The sequence below is a fragment of the Pteropus alecto genome, unplaced genomic scaffold (genome assembly GCF_000325575.1).
Source record: "Pteropus alecto unplaced genomic scaffold, ASM32557v1 scaffold7, whole genome shotgun sequence".
Lineage (NCBI taxonomy): Eukaryota > Metazoa > Chordata > Mammalia > Chiroptera > Pteropodidae > Pteropus > Pteropus alecto.
In genome coordinates, this window is record NW_006494614.1 from 6,111,596 (window position 1) to 6,118,667 (window position 7,072).

At 35.1% G+C, this 7,072-nt stretch overlaps 1 pseudogene; it reads left to right on the plus strand.

Moving 5' to 3' along the window:
* The first annotated feature begins 6,954 nt into the window (after positions 1-6,954).
* Positions 6,955-7,072, plus strand: LOC112475060 (annotated as a pseudogene).

Here is a 7,072-nt window from a genome sequence, read left to right on the forward strand (position 1 = left end):
TTTGGTTCATAGGTGGGCATGGATAGTCTCTGGAAAAAAAGTGGGAACTCAATATCAAAGATTTCGTGGGCAGTAACCTAGGAAAATATCCTGGTAAAGAGAAGTGCTTCTTTGTGATGTGTACAATGATACAGGAATTTGAGAAATATGAAAAGAATTATGTTTACAATGCTTACAACTCATTTGGCAATTTACTATGTTGTACTGATGTCCTGCAAAAGGATACTGAGAAGCTATGGAATGGTAGCATGCAGTTAGTTAATGGCTAAGTATGGGAGACAAAGGACTTCTGTAATTAATTGCCTATAAAGAGGCCTTTATCTCCTGAAGTGCATGGCTGATGTCTTAATTGTTAAGAGTCACAAAGTTTCAGAGACATTTGAATACTCAGCCAAGGTCAGGTTACTTAGTCAGGCACTGGTGGGGAAAACCTGGGATCATGAAACATAGGATAGGTAATATATAAGGACTCCCCTGAAGATATTGACTTTTCAACTTATCCTGGACTTTCTGAACTTGTACAAAGGATTGCCTTCTGTAATGACAGCTAGCACTTTTTGCTGTGGTGATAGAAATCACAGAAACCACTGCCACACAAGGCAAAAGGAGCTGCCCTCATGGCTGTCAGACTAAAGCTAAGTAATATTCTAGCATAATCTATCTGAAAACTTGTTTGGCTGGTAAAGGAGGCAAGAAACCATATTTATAAATAATTACAAGGACTAGCTGGTATATACTTGTATGAGTAAGAGTAGTACTCATGGATAAGATTTTAATAATGCTTGATAAAGTGAGTCAAAATTTATGATAGAATAAGCAATAATTCATTGACATGGGGACACTTTTTCAAAACATGGGTTTTAATCACCTCATAAGGACCTCAGATGACTCTTAGAAATTTCTCTATTATCTATTATCTGTCTTGAATCTCCTTGAAAGCCTCACCAAATTTTCTTTAGAATGCATGGCAGTCTAAGACGCCTACCAATTACCCTTCCTTTTCTCCTTCTCTTGAGTCAGACTGGAGTGTCTGACAGCAGTACCAGCCTTTCATAGATTCATTCCCATTTTCTCTAATAAGTAATTCCCTTAATAAAGTCTTTGCACATTGAATTCCTTTTTAGAGTTTGCTTCTTAGAGAAAACGGATTAACACAAATTGCAAATTATAAATCCAAATGTGACTTTAGTCTCATTCATAAGATCAGTTCTATCCAATATCATAATTACTTGTTTCCAAAGTTATTAGCCTATCAAAGTAAATACTTTCAGACTTCATATTAAAGTAATTATTTTTTAATTGAGGCTACTGAAATCCAGAGAGTTTAAGTAATTTGACTATGATCACACAGTTGAGAATTTACTCATCTTCTGAATCCTACTGATTTTCTACTAATTGTTTCCAATCTATTAAATTTTACTTTTTCATACATATGTCACTCATTATCAAGCACCAACAGAGAGCAGAGAAAAGAAAGCATTTGATGTCCCACAAATAATAAAAAACAACTGGTATTCTGGAGATACTAGGAAATGTCTATAAACATATCCCTTTTTTGTTATATAACTCTTTCAATAATTCTTCAATAACTCTAGGATTTTGCTGTCCAGCAACCCACAAGGATTTATCTTAGTGATACCAGGGCTTTATGTCTATGGTTCTAAACTTAAGTCACGAAGTCATTAAACTTAAGCCACTGACCTGGACTAAGACACTAACACCGATGATACCCTACTGTATTAGAACTCTCAATGAATGGATGTGTCCTTTCTTTGCCTCTCAAATTCCAAAGAGAAATAAAAAGTCAGTCATAGGAAAAGTGTATATTCATTCCAGTTTGTGAGAGAGTCTTGATTATGCCCCTGGTTCTAATGTAATCATTAAGAGCATCCACTTGATTCTCAAAAGTATCCTAGCTTTAATGATAAAGTATGTAATCACCAAAATATTAGGGTAATATAATTTGAACGCTAGCTGTCTCAGTTATATTGCTGCCAAAAATGATACTCCCACCTGGAAATGCCTATCCAAAGGCCTCTGCTTAAGAGAATTAGACAAAGAAATGTACAGATAGAAAGACAGCCATTCATCTGACCAGGTTGAGCATCTGATTCACATGCAAAGCATAAAGACTGGTTAATGACCCTGCAATAGAGCTCTACCCATTAGGCATTTCCCAATGAACTAGGCCAATCCATCTGGATGAAAAATTTTGAAGGAAATTGGTGAGAAGAGAACAGAAGAAAGAAAAATGCATATAAAGATACTTTACAGGATTTGAAATAGTATCATAAGCTTAGAGCTATCTCAGATTCTGACTCTGCTTCCAGACCATGTAAATCCTTTTAGTAAAATCTGCATTTTCTTAATATCATCTGAGTGAGTGTGCAGATGCTGAACCCAAAATTCTTAACAGCACAGCAAACTACAATTAGATTTCCTTCCTTCATATCCTCATCTTTTCATTGACCTTAAGCATCTCATATTCCTCTTCTTTTTACCCTTAGTTGATTTTATTTTCCTGGAGACCTCTTTCTTTTAATGCAAATGAACCCTTCTTTTGTGCATAAGAGAGTGCTTCTATCTCTAGGTCTAGACTATTAACATATTTAGCTTGAAGAATTATGTTGCTCATATTTGATTTCACGAGGTAAAATTTTCAGGTAATTGGACAATCTTCATTTTACTGCACTCTAATTTTTAAAGTATGCAGACTATGTATTTTCCCCATGTTCAACAAAGAAAAATGAACAATAAAAAACTATAACCTTGAAAAAATTTCCAACTGTTCAGAAAAAGAAAGAACCATATAGAAAAAACAATATAGCACTTCATGGAATCAAGACTTAATTTTGAGTCTAGCTCTCCTACTTGCCACTGAGCTTGACCTTTAGATGTTTTAACCATTATTTGCCTTATATCCTCCCTCTGTACAATGGTCATTACAATAGTACCTATCTCCCTGGAATAGTAGTGAGAATTAAATGAGATTATGTATTACACATAGCTATTAAAAAAGTGCAATATTTCTTTCATTTCTGCAAAATGAAGAAAACATTACAGTCTAAAACTCAATATTATTCACAATACTTATTAAGTAACTTTTAAATCTTCTTCAGCCTGAACACTTAAAATTTTGGATTGAAATCAATTTATACTATATTCTGCACTTATTTGAATCCTTCAATACAGAATACAGACTATGATTTAACCTATCCTACTTTCGGTATTCATTTATCAATCCAGTAATTATTGTACTAGTTTGATTTCAATGGTGACTTGATGCTTGGCTTTCAGCTCTGTCAGTAGTAGGTAAGAGTCTCTTTAAAGGCTGCCGAGGAGATACTCTATTATACTTTGTTTTAAATTAGTGATTTAGTTCCTTGAGCCTGTCTTTTTTCCTCTTTAAATATTAATGATGTTTAGCAGAAGTTATCAAAATCCCCAGTCCTTATAATTACTATTTTTTCACTATTTCCAAAAGGCCAGAGATACTGTATAAGTCAGTGCATCCTTTATACACTGTATGCATGTACCCCATCCTTTTCTACCACAGGCTAATTAAAATCTTAACAATCACATTTCTAAGGTCTATCAGTACTTCACTTACCACCAGTGATGGTGTTTCACTGCCTGCTCATCGGTAGGTGATTTAACTCCAGAATTCCATCCTTCAATCATACTTTCTAGAATCACTCCTGCTAGCAAAAAATTAAATCAGATTTCCTAAAGGCAGAGCCTGAGACAGGAATATGGGTATACATGAGAATTGGAGGAGTGCTGTGTAGCAAAATCTATTTGGGAGTTAGGGAAGCAAGATAAAGGAGAATGAACTGGGCAAGATGTGGCCTCAAATATGTCTATGCTTGACCTTATCTATGGGGTGAGAAGAAATCTCAAGAGCACAAATCTTTACCAGGTTTGCATCTCCTGGAGGTAAGTGACTAGTCTTCAGTACACACAGATGTCATTGCTTGTCAGCTACTCCCAAATTAAGAATAACGGTTTGGACTGGTTAACCTCCTGGACAAAGGACTACCAACAGCAAAGAGGTATTTTCTAGAAAAAAGGAGCAGTTTGGGTCGTTGAAGGGGAATCTGAGTGGAGCACAAATAGCATCTACTATAGGTAGATCATTACCTACCCACAGTTTATAGGTGGGAAAGCTCAGAGGCAGGGAATAGAGAGTTTTGTAACCTGCTCCAAGTCTCACATCTTGGAGCTCACATTTAAGGCCAATTTTCTCTCATCAGGGTGCACGGTGTTAACCAAGCTGGTATATTACCTCACACAGGGAAGCAGGAGTCTTTTATGGATTAAGGAGAAAATGAAAGAATGGAAAAAATGGGGACCAATCCAGGGTGACAGCATGACTAGACTTTATTCTAAAATGTAGAATGTCAATGAGAGAAATAAAGGAAGTAAAGATACAAGATAGTGCTTAAAATAATTTTACTTAAGTCCTGTTTTAGTTATATCTCAAGAGAAAGAGATAAGGCGAAAGCATTTTGTAACAAAGAGAAAAAAAAAAAACTTGAGAAATACATGATGAAAGAAATACGATAGAAAAAAAGTAGAGGCAAGTGAAATAAGCATACAGGAAAATATATCTTGATTCCAACCATGGGAAAAAAGCATGTATATATACACATTTTTAAAACAGAGACTCAACATAGCTATTTTAAAAGAGGGCAAGGGGGGAAATGGGCCTATCAATATAGAACAAGAATTATATAATTTCTGTAGCATCCATAGAAACTACAAATTCAAAAGTTTTTTTAATTCTTTTGAGAGCTATTTTTAAAATTAACACAAGGCATTATGATATGCCTATGCTTATTTATAAAATTGCTTAATGTCTAAATAGTTACTTAGAACTGATTTTAGAATCTGTATTTTCTTTCTAAAAGAAAAAGTGTGAAAAGTATTTAACATTATTAATATCCATGCATGGGTACTTAAAAAAAGTTTTTAAGACATTGTCTTTTGTCCCCATATACTTGGTCATCAGCACTTTTTTTTTTTTATAATCCCTTAGCATTCTTAATCAAACCTTCAGAAGCTTAAATTATTATTGAGCAATTTATTTAGGATTATGGCTTAATTCATGATTCCGAAATGAACATACTATCAACTTTTAGGAGTAAAATCACAAGTAACAGCATAATCGTCTAGACAAAATAGGGTTTGAACAATTTAAAATACCCAGGATTTGAAGGAATTAATAGATAAGAGGATAGATTCATTATGTGGTCAAGAGGTCATTTCATAAAAGTATTTTAAATTAAAAAAATTAAAAACCTTTTGGTTTTAAGACTGAGGATAAAATGGATTGGCAAGAAAGAAAATGTTGAGAAAGACTGAAAATTATGCAACTGATTGAAGGGCTAATTAAAATTATCTTGAAGGCACTGGAAGTTTTTAATCTTTAAATTTTTCTGTCTGGGATGAAATGTTCTCTTATTGTTTTTCGAGGAAACTATGCATAAAAGCCTAAATTCTCTCTCTCTCTCTCTCTCTCTCTCTCTCTCTCTCTCTCTCATAGTGAAATTTCAGATTAAGTGTGATATAAAGTACAGTCTTATGCCCTTATTGATGTCTTTCTTATGCTGTTCCTGGAGTGTATCAACTCAAAGTGCTATGAATGCTGGAGGTCAAAGGCTCACGGCTGCACCGTTCTGAAAAATTTCTTTGGGCCTACTAGAGCCATGTTATGCAGATATATACCTGAGGGCTATGTCTTAACTCTAAGAGGCATAATAACATAAGTCCTATTCCTTTGCCTCAGGTTAGGTTTTGTTAATACTGCAGATTTCCTCATAGTATTCAGTCTGTGGCTAGACTTGAGCTGAAATGCTCTTTGTCAAGACTTTGCCAAGATGTCCTTCCTTACTCCTCTACAGGTTTCACCCTCAAAACACACCTTCAATAGGGCATCTGCAAAAGAATCCCAATATCGATATATATATCTATTATACTTACTTATGTTGCAGTGAGATTCAAAGTTTAGTCTGTACCAGAATCACCAGGAAGGCTTATGAAAACACAGATTGCCGATGCAGTAGGTCTGGAGTGGAGTTTAAGAATCTGCATTTCTAACAGTTCCCAGGTGCTGCTGCTACTCTGTGGATACCATGTTGATATAGTTCTCTGATGATCAGCCTAAGACAGTGAGGAAACATAAACTGTGTGGCACTAAATTTGATTTCTTCAGTAAACTGAAAACAATCCTAATTTATTAACATAATATAGCATGTATAAAAAAATGTTACAGATTTAAAAATTAAAGCTACTTATAAAAGTTAGAAAAAAAGAAAATGTGAGCTAAACCATTAAACAATTTTATTCAATAAATATTTAATGAGCATATATTCTGTGTTAGGCAGTTGCAGCCCAGTAGTACAAAAGATATGGAACAGATACCACCTCACCAAGAGTGCTGCTGGAGAAACAACAGCATGTAAAAGCCAGATTTCAACTAGAATAAAAAGATACAGAAGTTAAATAAAGAAAGGATTTGTTGATTATTGACCATGAGGTCTAGATGGTAATGTGACATGGTTTTATGAGATGAGAAGAGAGAGAGAGAGAGAGAGAGAGAGAGAGAGACAGAGAGAGACAGAGAGAGACAGAGACAGAGAGAATGAGAGGCTGAAAAGGTAAAATGCAGAAGCTTACAGAGATTAAGGTATAAGATATGAGTTGACCTGGGCTTTTGTTGATAATGGACATGAACAGGGTCAAGGTCCTTGATGAGACTCATGCTTAACATCTCAATTTAAGTAATGGTGGAGAAACTATGAAGAAGAGGAAAGAAGCAGAAGGACACTGGTAGAAATACAGAGTTCTGGAGCATCTACATGTGGAAGGCTCTAGAGATATAATTAACAGCGAGCACTAAGGCTCTTTTTTTTTTTTTTTTTAATTTTCACCATATAAAACCTCAAGGCCAGAGTCTATGGCCATGCCACCCTGTCAAGCCCAATCCCATCTGATCTCTGAAGCTAAGCAGGGTCAGGCGTGGTTAGTACTTGGATGGGAGACCACCTAGGAAGACCAGGTGCTATCGCTG